The 14,653-nt window shown below is 33.9% G+C and overlaps 1 protein-coding gene and 1 pseudogene across 1 annotated transcript in view; both read left to right on the top strand.

Moving 5' to 3' along the window:
- The window catches only part of POLI (DNA polymerase iota), an 81,747-nt gene that overhangs the window by 50,357 nt on the left and 16,737 nt on the right, over positions 1-14,653 (top strand). The window lies entirely within an intron of this gene.
- LOC143662053 (synaptonemal complex protein 3 pseudogene) lies at positions 7,232-12,566 on the top strand (annotated as a pseudogene).

Raw genomic sequence — 14,653 nt, 5'->3', positions numbered from 1 at the left:
CAATCAGGTAGTATTATATTTTCCATTTCTGAATTTTTACAATCAGTCCTGCTGTACAATTTGTATTCCTTCAGCCCCAATTGCCCAATCTCTCCCTATTTCTGTCTTGATAATCGGTGCTCTTAACTTCAATTCTCAAAGTTCACTTATTGTTAGTTCATATTAGTGAGACCATACAGTATTTGTCCTTTTGTTTCTGGCTAATTTCACTCAGCATAATGTTCTCAAGGCCCATTCACGTTGTTACGTGCTTCATGACTTTATTCTTCCAGCTGCATAATATTCCATCTTATGTATATATCACAGCTTGTTGATGGACATTTGGGTTGTTTCCATTCCTTGGCAATCGTAAATGATGCTGCTATAAACATTGGTGTGCAAATGTCTGTTTGTGTTCTTTGCCCTCATGTCCTCTGAATATATACCTAGTAATGGGATTAATGGATCATATGGCAATTCTGTGGTTCTGAGGAATAGCCAAAATGCTTTCCAGAGTGATTATACTATTTTGCATTCCCTCAAAGAGTGGATAAATGTACCTCTTTCTCCACATCCTCTCCAGTACTTGTTTTCTGTTTTTATGATCATGCCATTCTAGTGGGTGACAGATGATTATCTCGTGGTTTTGATTTGTATTTACCTAATAGCCAATGAAATTGAGCATCTTTTCATGTGCCTTATAGCCATCTGTATTTCTGCTTCTGAGAAATGTCTGATCATGTCTTTTGCCCGTTTTTTTTTCAATTGGGTTTTGTCTTTTTGTTGTTGAGTTGAAGAATTTCTTTATATATTCTGGATACTAAAATTTTACCTGATATGTGGTTTCCAAATTTTGTCTCCCACTGTATAGGCTGCCTTTTTATTTTCTTGACAAGTTCTTTAATGCACAAAAGTGTTTAACTTTGAGGAGTTCCCATTTATCTATTTCTTTTTTCAATGCTTGTGCTTTGGGTGTAAACTCTAGGAAACCACCTCCTAGTAACAGCTTTTATAAGAGATTTCCCTACATTTTTTTCCAAAAGTTTTATGGCTTTAGCTCTAATGTTAAGTCTTTGATCCATTTCGAGTTAATTTTTGTGTAAGTATGAGATATGGATCCTCTTTGATTCTTTTGCATATGGATATCCAGTTCTCCAAGCACCACTTATTGAAGAGGCTACTCTGTCCCAGGTGGATCGGCTTGACTGTCATATCAAAGATCAACTGTCCATAGATGAAAGGGCCTATTTCTGAACACTCCATTCAATTCCATTGCTCAGCATATCTATTTTTATGTTAATATCATGCTGTTTTGACCACTTCGTAATATGCTTTAAAATTGGGTAGTGTGAGGCCTCCCTCTTCATTTTTCTTTTTCAAGATATTTTTAGCTATTCAGGGCACCTTGCCCTTCCAGATAAATTTGGTTGTTGTTTTTCTACTTCTGAAAAGTAAGTTGGGATTTTAATTGGCATTGCATTGAATCTCAATCTCACTCTATCTTAATTGCCATAGCTTTATCATAGGACCTGATGTCTGGTAAATCAATCTTCTCACATTTTATTCTCTTTTTCCCTATAAGAGTGACTTGGTTCTTCTTTTGCCTTTTGTATTTCCACATATATTTTAGATTCAGCTTTCCAAGTTAGGCATGTATATGTAGAAAAGTGTATGTTAGAATTTGTTTGGGGTTGCAGTGATCTTGAAAATAACTTGGAAAGAATTGACATCTTTTACATTATAGAGATCTTGTAATTCAGTAGCATGATTTATCTAATTATCTTTTTTCTCTCAGTAAGGTGTTATACTTTTCCTTATAGAAACTTAGCATATTTTTTTAAAGATTTATTTCTAAGCTCTTGACATTTCTAAGTCAATTGTAAATTATATGCTTATTTCATTTATAACCTTTCATGTTTGGTAATTAGAAATAAAATTCATTTTTCCATATTAAATATAATTTTGTATCCTGCAATCTTGTTAAACTCTCATATACTGATTTTGTCTTTGGGGGATTTCCTAAGAACTCAATAATTGCATATGCAAATAATTATTATGGTTCAGTTTCTTACTTTTATTTATTTATTTTCACATGGGCAGGCACCAGGAATTGAACCCGGGTCCTCGGGCTTGGCAGGCAAGCATTCCAACCTGCTGAGCCACCGTGGCCCGCCCAGTTTCTTACTTTTCAAGCCACCTATCTTTTTTTCTTTTTTAATCTTGCCTTATTTTACTGAATTGGGCCAACAAAGAAAATGATAACATGCATCTTTGCCTTATACCTAATCTCAGAGGGAAATCTTTACCATATTATATTAGTGAAGCTCTATTATTACGTTATGTAGTAAAGTTACCCAGGTCTTTATTTAGTTTTAATCTTGCATTTATATTGAATTTTGTGAAGCCCCTCTCCTGCATGATAACAATATTTGCATATCTCCTCGTTTTCCTTTCTTTTAGCTTTATGATGTTTTATGTGTCCTATATGCAAGGTAAAATTTTTTCTCTTAATAAGATTGGGACATTTAGTCAATTTACGTTTAATGTAATTACTGACATGTTTATGGTTAAATCTACCATCGTGTTTTTTAATTTTCTATTGTCCTATCTGTTCAAGATTATTTTTTCATCTTTCTTTCTTTTATTCCTTTATATTGACAACATTTTTATCATTTTCTTTCCCTCTTTACCAATTTTGGAAATTGTACACTCTTTTCAGAGGGTACCCTAGAAATTACAACATGCAAAATTAATTTACCAATATCTATAATCTATCCTATATCCTTGTCCTCTTAAACAATTCAAGGATCTTAAAATAGTTTAAGTCAATTTATTTCCTCCTATTTTATACACTTGTTACCTTGTATTTTAAATTTTTAAAACTATTAGACATTTTTATTTTATATAGTAAATGTTCATTTATTTTTACCTACATACTCTTCACTTTGTTTCCTCTTTATTCCTTAGAATTTCCTTAGGTCTACTGATGACATAATCAATGTGTGTGTGTGTGCTTGTGTAAGTGTGTAAAATATATTTCTTCATCTTCATTTTTAAATGATATTTTCATCAGACACAGAATTTTTGATTGGCAATTATTTTCTTTCAGATCATTGAAAATATTCTCCTGTCTTTTGCCTTCCATTGTTCTGGAGAAGCCAGCTACTAATATAGTTAATGCTTCTTTTACAACAGTTGGGTTTACTTTTTTCTTTTTCTCCCTCTGGTAGCTTAAAAAAATTTTTTTTTGTCTCCAGTTTCCTGTTTTACTGTGGTGTATCTAGATGTGGATTTTTGTTGTTGTTGTTGTTGATATTATGTAGGATTGATTAAGCATTTTAATTTTTAAATTGCTTTCTTTCATCAGTTTTGGAATTTTCTCTAGCAGCTAACTTCAGATATTGCTTGTGACATATTTTCTTTCTTTTTTAGTACTTTACTTAAACATATTAGGCCATTTCGTTGTATCTTCTGTTACTTATCCTCTCATGTACTTTTCATTTTGTTGTTTTACATTGCCTTATATATTCTGTCTAATATTTTGTTTCCTAATTTTATATTTAGTAGCATCTAATTTGACTTTATACCTATTCTGAGGTCAAATTTGGTTGTTTAATTTTTGGTTACTAAAATTTTTATTGCTTTTTAAATTTGCTTTATGATTTTTTTACAGCTTTCAGTTCTTTGCTGAAATACTCAATTTTGTCCTTTATCAAATCCCTTTGAGAATAGTGAACAACACTGTTATAAGGACTCTGAAAACTCTAGTATCTGGAATCTTTTTGAGTGTGTTTCTGTCATCTCATTTTTGCAGTTTCTTTTGCTAACAATATTTTTCTTTTGTGCTTTATCTATATATTCTGGTCATCGTACTTGAAAAATTATCTGTAGGAATTATTTGAGGCCTAGGATGAAGCTTTCTTCCTCTAGTAAGAATTTTATTTTTGTGGTTGGATTATTTTTTTCTAGTTCACCATTTTACCAAGAGGATAGTGCTTTGAAGTCCCTGGGCAGGCTCATTCCAGTTGTCTGTCTTGTGTGAACAGAAGGTTTTATCTTCTACTTGCAAACTTAAAATTAATCATTTTTTGTGTTTGTATTTACCATATTTCTTTCGTATACCACCACCACTCGTAAAAAAATCACAGTATTTGCTTGTAATTCTCCCTCATCCTGTTACTTCATAGTATTACCTGTACAATTTTTTTTGTCTGAAGGAAGATGTCTCTACTAATAACCTTGTTCTCCTATCAAATTGATTCATGCTAACAATGACGTTTCAACTTTCATTTACAAAGAGTTGCACTTTTGATAGAAAATGCTGAGGCCCTCATAATATGTTGTTATTTGGATATGCACTCTTTTTTCTTAAATTGTATTTGTTATATAATGGACATGCTACAGTCTTAAGATTTTGAAAAAATCTTTAAGAAATATGCTGGACTGCTTTTAGAAAACTATAAACATTTTTCAAATGTCGTATTGGTTAGGAAAATGAAAGTGCTGTAGATGTTTTAAGCAAGATTAATAAATACAGTGGATTAAAGTAAATTAAATGTATTGACAAAATAATTGGGGCAACGAAAGGAATAGGTTCTAGGTTTATCCTCTAGAAATGAGTCTAAGATACAGAATTGATATACCTGGTAAGTTATCTGTTGAAGACATCAGAGGAACTAGAATCAGTGTGCAAACTGGAGTAACCACTGCCACAGTTTGAAAGCTGATGAACTGTTATTTACAACTGTGACCCTGTGATCAGGAACCAGGAACCAAGAAGCTGCTGACATCTGTCATTTGATACACCCACCTTTTGACACACAAGAATCTAGTGGGTGGACATTAGAACACTGAAGAAAAGTCTCAAATATCCTTGAGACTCAAATATCTAGCCAACAGATCCAGCAAAAACATGGGGAAGAAAAAGTGGCCTCTCCTCATTCATACCTCTCACAAGATTTCTTAAGTTGGAAGTCTGCACAACAAAAACCTAAAATATGTGGTGTTGGCTTTTGGATAATAGGGGTTGAGAAAAGTATTAAAAGAGGCTTGAGATAATGGTGAGAAAATCTGCTTTAGAGGCAGTTATAAAACATTAAGTAAAGCAGTTGCCTGTAGTCCCTTGGGAAACAGAAAGTGAACATCTAGCTTTGGCCAAGGATATGTCCAGGCTGCAGAAAGCATTACCTTGTGACTTTTAACTGCATAGGATAAAGTACAATATGAAAGATTTGAGCTTAAAAACAAAAAAACAAAATACCAGAGAAGAACTGGCTAGTCTGCAAGCAAAAGTTAAAGGGGCTATAAAGGAGACAGAAGCTGTTAAGTTAGAAAATAAAACTGTCTTTTCTCCAGCCTCTCCAGCTGTCAAAAGAGTTTCCAAACAAGACACGACTAGAAGTTAAACATCAAATCAAGGTTGTGATTATCATATATTGTTTTAAGAGAGAGTTTAGCTAGAAGATCTTCTTAAGTAGACAAAAGTTTAAGGTATGGTTCCACAGAAACCTGATCCAAAAAATTTACAAAATCTACAGAAACATATATAGATATCAATATAGGTATGGCTTTTAGTGTATGTAGTGGAACATGGTCAGTCATAGACATCTCAAAAGTTTGAAAGGGTGTGGTACTAAGAAAACCACCAACTGCCTGGACTAATAAATGTTTCAAACTATAAAAAGGCCCGGGCCCCTAACTTTCTTTTGGCAGGAAGCAGCCTGAGAATTTACTCAACTGCTAATAAAGGCCACTTCTTCAGAAAGAATAAAGGAGGGTGATGAAAAAAGGATATCCCAAAGTATAAGCAAAAGCCATGGAGAACAATGGACCAGGGGACAACTCCCACAGAGCAGAAATGGGCTGTAATCAGAACATTTCCCTGTTGCCAGAATAGTAGGCCCACTAAGTTATCAGAATTGCTATGAACTGATGACTGCTTGCTTTCCACTTGTCCCCCTTTCTCATGGTAATATTTATTGTGGTTATCCTGTTCTTTTTCATTGTATATATATATTGTGTGTGTTTGTGTGTGTGTTGAGGGCTAGAGGGCAGGTAACTGCTCCTTTTAGTTCACAGGACTCTGGATCAAGAGGAACTGCATCTGGACTTGATGTATATTATGAAATCCTAGACTTGAAGGCTGATACCGTGATTGTATGTAGTGAATGAATGCATTTTGCATGTGGAAATAATGTGATTATGGCCAAGGAGTGAACTATGTTAGATCAATTACGTCATTAGTCTCAATTCTTCATCCCTCTGAATCCACAACTCTTTATCATGTGAATTGGCAGTTTGTCTCATTTAAAAGTCAGATTCAGTTTCTTTCCTTCATGATTGAGTTTGGTCCTTTGCCTTCAGCATGAGATCATACCCAGGTTAGGCTGCTGGAGGAAGAGACTGATTAAGCATAGCTAAGTCATCCCAATTGTTCCATCCCAGACCATTCTCGATTACATAACCTACATACAGACAATTGCCAGGCATGTGAGTGAGCCCAGCTGATCCCAGCCTAAATTGCTGATCCATAGATTTAAGAGATAAGTTCAGCCAGAGACTTGAGTTTGATTCTTGTTCCATGTACCCCCACAGGGTTTTTTTAAGTTAATTAATATGAGATAAGTTTAATTGCTCTATATCTGAGTTTGGGGATTGTCATATGTCAATATTTTGGCAATAGGTAATCATATAATTATGTACCATAATATTCATGACAAATCATCTTAAATCCAGACATGAAAAAGAGAAGCTATGTAAAGAAGAAAGTATTAATGAAAAAAGTAGTAACCCAAACTTATTTTATTCTGATCAATTAAATCTCAAACAACCTTTTAATGTGGGGTAAATATTAAAACAGAATTTATCAAAATGATTTGTATTTTGATAAATGATTTGACAAAAGATTGTTGAGATTTTCCAAAGCTTTGAATCTAAATCAAAGTTCATTCCAAAAATCATAAATGAAAACTTTTCCCAGATTTCATATTGAAAAAAGTATTATAGCATGTGCCATTTGAAACTCTGTCCTATTGTATAATTGACATATAATATAGTACCTGCAAGTACAGTCTAGAAGCTAACAGTGCTGAAAAATTAATTACACTAAACTTCAAAAGTTAAATATTGAACTTTTAAAAATAAAATTGTAAATATTTCTGGGTCTGATTTCCCTACAGAAACCTTGGAAATAAGAAGGCGGTGAGTTGAAATATTTAACATGCTGAAAGAAAATAATTCCCAATCAAGAATTTTTTCTGGTGAGATTGTCTTTCAAAAATTAGGGAGAAATTAAGATATTCCCAGATTTAACAAAAGTTGAAGAAGTTCATCACCACTAAATCTTCCCTATAAGCACTGCTGAAAGTCTTACAGACTGAAAGTAAAGAACACTAGAAAGTAGATCAAAGTGGCAAAGAGAAATGAAAATCTCTAATAAAGGTAAACTTATGGAAAATAGATCAAAGTGGCAAAGAGAAATGAAAATCTCTAATAAAGGTAAACTTATAGGTAATTATAAACTCCTGTACTGTTGTGTTGTACATATGGTATGGAATTCCACTTTTTATGTCTTATAGTTTCTAACATGCAAATGCTAGAAAGTAATGATAAATATATGGTTTGGGACATACAGTGTAAACAGGTGCAGTTTGTAACAAGTACAACAAAAAGGGGGGATGGAGAAGTATAGTTAAAAAGTTTGTGTATGTTACAGAAGTTAAGTTTATGTCAAATCAAATGTGATTTTTATAGAGTTAGGATGTTAAATTTAAGCCCCATGGTAACCATACAGAAAATATCTGAAAAATATATACAGAAGGAAATGAGAAGGAACTCAAAAATGGTACAATACAAAAAAAAAAATCAAATAAATATGAAAGTAGTTATTGATGGAAAAATTGAGGAACAGAAAACCTAAGACTTACAAAGACCAAATAGCAAAATGGCAGAAGAATATTATGCATTATCAGTGGTTACTTTAAAGGTAAATGGATTAAATTCTCCAGGCAAAAGGCAAAAAATGGCAGTGTGGATAAAAAGCCATGTGTTTTAGTTTCTTAGGCTGCTCAAAGCAATACCATGAAATGGGTTGACTTTAAACAATGGGCATTTACTGGGTTACAGTTACAGGCCATGAGAATATCCAAATCAAGTCATCATCAAAGCAATGCTTTCTTCCCAAACACTGGCTGATAGTGATCCTTGGCAACTCTGCCACATGGCAAGGAACATGGTGGTGTGAACTGGTTTCACCCTTTTCTTCCAGGTTCCATTGATTTCAGTTTCTCGCTCCCATGGCTTTCTCTCTCTCTCTCTGTATTCATTCCATTTATAAAGGACTGTACTAATAGGATTAAGACCCATACTGAAAGAGGTGGATTGCATCTTAACTGCAGTAACTTCATCAAAAGATCCTACTTAACAATGGGTTTACACCCACAGGATGGATTAACTTTAAGAACATGCTTTTCTGGAGTATATACAGTTTCAAACCACCACACCATGATACCAACAATATTTTGTGTATAAGAGACTCATCTTAAATTCAAAGACACAAGTGGGTTGAAAGTGAAAGGACAGATAAAAATTTTCATGCAAATAGTAATTAAAAGGGAGCTGGGGTTGTTATACTAATATTGGATAAAATAGACTAATTCAAAAAATGCTACAAGGAACAAAGAAGGACATTACATACTGATAAAGGGGTCAGTTAATCAAGAAGATAAAATTTACAAATATATATGCACCTAACAGCAGAGTCCCAAATATATGAAGCAAATATTGATAGATTTGAAGGTAGAAATAGTTGGTTCTACACTAATAGTAGAACATTCTAATACATCACTTTCAATAATGGATACAACATCTAGAAGGAAGATCAATAAGGAAAAAGGAGACATCAATGATACTATAAAACAATTAGACCTAACAGCCATATGTGGAACACTTCACCCAAAAGGAGGAGAATACACATTCTTCTCTACCTCACATGGGTCATTCTCCAGGAGAGATGATAGTTTAGATCACAAAACAAGTCTCAATAAATTAAAAAATATTGAATTCATATAATATATTTTCTCTGACCACAATGTGATAAAGCAAGAAATTAATAACACAGGGAGAGCTAGAAAATTCACTAATGTGTGGAAGTTAAGCAACACACTCTTAAATGATGTATGGGTCAAAAGAGAAATTACAAGGGAAATTGGGAAATATCTTGAGATGAGAGAAAAATAAAAACAACATGACAAAATTTATGAGATGCAGCAAAGGCAGTGCTGGGGTGGGAATTTATATCTCTAAATGCTTACATTATAGAAGAAAAAAAGACCTCAAATCAGAGACCTAATCTCCCTCTGGAGGAACTAGAATGAGAAGAGCAAACGTGTGTAGAAGGAAGGAAATAACAAAAATTAAATAAGAGACAAATGAAATCGAGAATTAAAAAACAGACTCAGGTGAGGAGCTGAGGTGTGAGGAGTGGGAAGAGTTTGTCCAGCTCAGGATTCTGGACCAGCAGCTCCATGTGGTTGGTGAGGTCAGGAGATTTCTAAGAATGGCGCCCTTGGGAAGAAAGCACATGGGGAAGTCGGGGAAGCCCACCATGGGGGACCAGGTGATCCATGCCTCTGACTTTGAGAAGTAGGACAAGAAGCAGCTGAGTGGCTCGGAGGAGGAGCTAATAGAAGGAAAGTTTCCAGTAATTGATAAGCATGGGAAGAAAAGGCCTTGAGCTAGAATGATTGAGGAAGATATGGGGGGTGAAGTTCAGAATATGTTGGAAAGATTTGAAGCTGACATTACAAGGCTCTTCTTGCAAAGAGAAAATGATTGGAAATGTATACCAAGGCTTCTCTCAAAACAAATAATCAGAAAGTTGAACATGTTTGGAAAGTACGACAAGAGAAAAGGCAGGAATTTAAGCAAGAATATTCTCAGCAGTTTCTGACTCTGTTTCAGCAGGGGAATATGGATGTGCAGAAAGCTGAGAAACAAGAAGAAAAATTAGCTAGTATGTTTCAACAGCCACAAAAGTTTTTCAGCAATTTGGAATTGTTCAGAGCCAGAAACAGAAAACAATTAAACAATTGTATGAGCAAGTTGTAAAGAGTGTGGAGGACCTGGAGAAGAATCATGAAAGTCTTCTAACTGGTGCACAAAATGAACTTAGAAAGAAATGGCTATATTGCAAAGAAGAATTATGATGGACACCCAGCAACACGAAATGGCAAGTGTTCGAAAGTCTCTTCAATCCATGTTATTCTGATGATTCTTTGAAGAAAGAACTTGAACCTAAGTAATATGATACAATTATAATGTTAGCTTAAGGGACATGTATTAATCTTCATAGTGGTTTAAAAATTCTAGTTTAAATTACTATATCTTGTTAATCATTAGCTTTGTTAAATACAAGACTCCTTTTCTATCATCCCCAATAAAATGTTAACAGTTATGTGAATAGCAACAGTTTCAAACTTACATTTATGAAGCTTTCAGTTCTTTGGTAGTAATAATGAATTTTTTCCCCTAAGACTGTCAATTAACTTTTATCAGTAAGAGTTATTTAATTTTAAGTTTTGGTCCCATTGGATCTGTATCAGTCCTAAAAGTATGCAAGGTTAAATTTTTCTTCTTTAAGAAAAAAAAATTAAGAATGCAAAATGTTTTCCATGTAAAAAACAAACAAGCAAAGAGAATCAACAAATCTGAGTGATTTTGTTGAAAAGATTGATAAAATTTCAAACCTTTAGCTAGACTGACAAAGCAAAAAGAAGATGCAAATAAATCAGAAATGAAAGGAGGATGTTACTATTGACCCCACTCAAATAAAGAGGATTATAAAAAGACACCATGAAAAATTGTCTGCCAACACATTAGATAACCTAGATGAAATGGACAACTTCCAAGAAACATACAAGCTACCTACACTGATTCAAGAAGAAATAGAAGATCTCAATGGGCCAATAACAAGTAAAGAGATTGAATCAATAATTAAAAACCTAATAAAGGAAAGTCCAGGACCAGATGGCTTCACAGGGGAATTTTACAAAATATTCCAAGAAGAATTAATACCAGTCTTGCTCAAATTCTTACAAAAAATTAAAGGGAAAGACATTATTCCTAATTCATTCCAAGAGGCCAGCATCACCCTAAATCAAAGCCAGATATCCCTTGTGAATATAGATGCAAGAATCCTCAACTACCAGCAATCCAAATACAACAGCACATTAAAAGAAGTATACACTATGATCAGTTGGGATTTAGTCCAGGTTTGTAAGGGTGATTCAGCATTAGAAAACCAATTAATGTAATACACCACATTTACAGAGTGAAGGAAAAACCCAGATGATCATCTCAATTGATATAAAAGATTTAACAAAATCCAGTACACCTTCTTGATAAAAACGCTTAGAAAACTAGGAATAGAAGGAAACTTCCTCAATATGATAAAGGTCATATATGAACAACCCCTGCTAACATCATTCCCAATGATGAAATACTGAAAGCTTTTCCTCTGAAAAAAGATCAGGAAGAAGTAAAGGTGCCCATTGTCCTACTTTAATTCAACATTGTATTGAACATTCTAGCCAAAGGTAGGCAAGAAAAGGAAATAAAAAGACATCTAATTGTAAAGTAAACTTGCCCTATTTATAGATAACATGACACTATGTATAGAAAATCCTTTAAAATACATGACAAAGCTACTACAGCTAATAAATTCAACAAAGTGGTGGAGTATGAGATCAACTTGTAAAAATCAGTGGTATGCCAATACACTAGTAATGGAAAATATGAGGAGGAAATCAGGGAGGAAATTCCATTTACAATAGAAGAATAAAAAATCTAGGAATAAATGTAACCAAGAATATAAAGGATTTGTAAATGGAAAATTACAAAACATTGCTGAAAGAAACTGAAGAAGACCTAAATTAATGGAAGAACAAATTCTAAGTTCATGGACTGGAAGACTAAATATTATTAGGATTTCAGTTCTACTCAAAGCAGTTTACAGATTCAATGGGATCCCAATCAAAATGCCAATAGCCTTCTTAGCAGAAATGGAGAAGCAAATCATCAAATTTACATGGAAGAGTAAGGGACCCTGAATAGCCAAAACTATTCTTGAAAAAGAACAAAATTGAAGGTCTCAAACGTCCTGATTTTACAGCTTACTACATAGCTATAGAACTCAAAACAGCACGTGTGGTACAAGGACAAGCATATAAACTAATAGGATCAAATTTAAGAATTCGGCAATAAACCTTCAATTTATGGCCAAGTAATTGCTGACAAGGGTTCCAAGTCAACTCCGTGGGGAAAGAACAGTCTCTTCACTAAAAGATGCTTGGGAAACTGGATATCCATATGCATTAAGAGAAGTTATACCCCTGCCTCACAGCATATCCAGAAAGTTAACTCAAAATGGGTCAATGACCTAAATATAAGAACCAAAACTATAGAACTTCTAGAAGAAAACATAGGGAAATATCTTTAAGACCTTGTATTAAGCAGTGTTTTCTTATACTTTACACCAAAAGCATGAGGAACTAAATAAAAATAAATAAATAAATAAATGGGACTTCATCAAAATAAAAAACTTTTGTGCATCAAAGAACTTTATCAAAGTAAAAAGACACTCTACAGAATGGGAGAAAAATTCTGCAATCATATATAAGGGCTTAACATTCAGAATATATAAATACTTCAATACAACAATGAAAAGACAGAACAATTAAAAATTCACTAAAAACTTGAGCAGATATTTCTTCAAAGAAGATACACAAATGGCCAATAAACACATGAAAAGATGCTCATCATTAGTCACTAGAGAAATGGAAATAAAAACCAGAGTGATATACCATTTCACACCCACTAGAATAGCTACTATTAAAAAATGGAAAATAAGTGTTGGAGAGGATGTGAAGAAATAGAAACACTTGTTCATTGTTGATGGGAAAGTAAAATGGTGCAGCCACTATGGATAACAGCTTGGCAGTTCCTTGGAGAATTAAGTATAGAATTACCATATTATCTGGAAATCCCACTCCTAGATATATACCCCAAAGAATTGAAAGCAGGGATTTGAACAGATGTTTACACATTGATGTTCACAACAGCATTATTCACATTGCCAAGAGAGGGAACCAACTCATGTCCATCAACAGATGAATGGATAAACAAATCATAGTATATTCATACAATGGAACATTATTCACCTGTAAGAATGAAATGACATTTTGATACATGCTATAACATGGATGAATCCTGAAAATATTATATTGAGTGAAATAAACCAGATGCAAAAGGACAAGTATTTTATGATCTCAAGTCTATGAAATAATTGGAATATGCAAATTTAGAGGCAGAAGCTAGAATACAGGTTACTAGGGACCAGAGTTGGGTAGGGAATGAGGAGTTAATGCTTAAATGCAAACGTTTTGGTAATGGATGGTAGTGATGGTAGCACAACATTGTAAATGTCATTTATACCACTGAATTGTAAATTTGAAAGCGGTTAAAATGGGACATTTTCAGTTGTACGAATTAGTTGAATGAATTTAGAAAACCACAGAACTATACAACACAAAGAGTGAAACCTAATGTAAATTATGGACTATTGTTAGTATAATTATAGGATTATTACATCATTTATAACAAAGATGCCACATTAACGTAAAATGCTAATAATAGGGAAATCTACTGTATGTGAGGGGTGTATATGGGAACTTGGTACCTTCAGCATGATTTCTCTGTAAACCTACAGCTTCTCTAATGAAAAAAGAAAAGAAAAACTATACCCACCTAATTGTACTCCTATAAAACCCAATTTGACACAACATTCTGAATGCCAACAACCACTTTCAAACCTTATTCCTCAGAATGTCTCATACATTATACGTATCTCAGGGCCCACTTATAATTGACTGAGGCACCTAGATCAAGTTACATAAATCAGTAAAGCTTAATTTCTGTTTTGAAGAAAATATATCTAGATATATATGGATCTTCTTCCTTGCTTTCTTTGCTATCGCTGCTGGAATACCTTCTTAGGCCTGGCCATATGTTCCAGTTCTGCCTAATGAGACATAATCATATTTGCTGGGGGGTTAGGGAAGTTCCAAGAAATCTATATAACAGGGATGAACTAGGCTAAAATGCCTTTTACCCTAGTAGGGACAATGCCTGGATACTCATCAGGTTTTTATCATTAGCAATATACAGTCATAAGCTACTGTGATGGTTAGGTTCTGGTGTCAACTTGGCCAGGTGATGATGCCCAATTATCTGGTCAGGCAGACACTGGCCTAACCATTGCTGAAAGGACATTGCATGGCTGGTTGTTAACCAGAAGGCTGGTTTACTAAATCATAAGTTGATTGCAGCTGTGGCTGATTACATATAAGATCAACTAAGGGCCGCCTCCTGCAAGCAAGATAATTCAATCATTAGATTTGATCTGATTGGTTGAAGGCTTTTAATGGAGAAGAGAGAATGTTTATTGCTTCTTCAGCCAGTTAGCTTTGTCAAGACCCTTCATCGGAGTTGTCAGCTTCACAGCCTGCCCAGTGGATTTTGGACTCTTGAATTCCCACTGTTGCATCAGACACCTTTATAAATCTCATATTTACAGATATCTCCTGTTGGTTCTGTTTTTCTAGAGAACCCTGACAAA

Source organism: Tamandua tetradactyla, chromosome 18 (genome assembly GCF_023851605.1).
Source record: "Tamandua tetradactyla isolate mTamTet1 chromosome 18, mTamTet1.pri, whole genome shotgun sequence".
NCBI classification, from domain to species: Eukaryota; Metazoa; Chordata; class Mammalia; order Pilosa; family Myrmecophagidae; genus Tamandua; species Tamandua tetradactyla.
The sequence above is the reverse complement of the archived record's forward strand: the minus strand, read 5'-3'. Positions and strand labels throughout refer to the sequence as shown.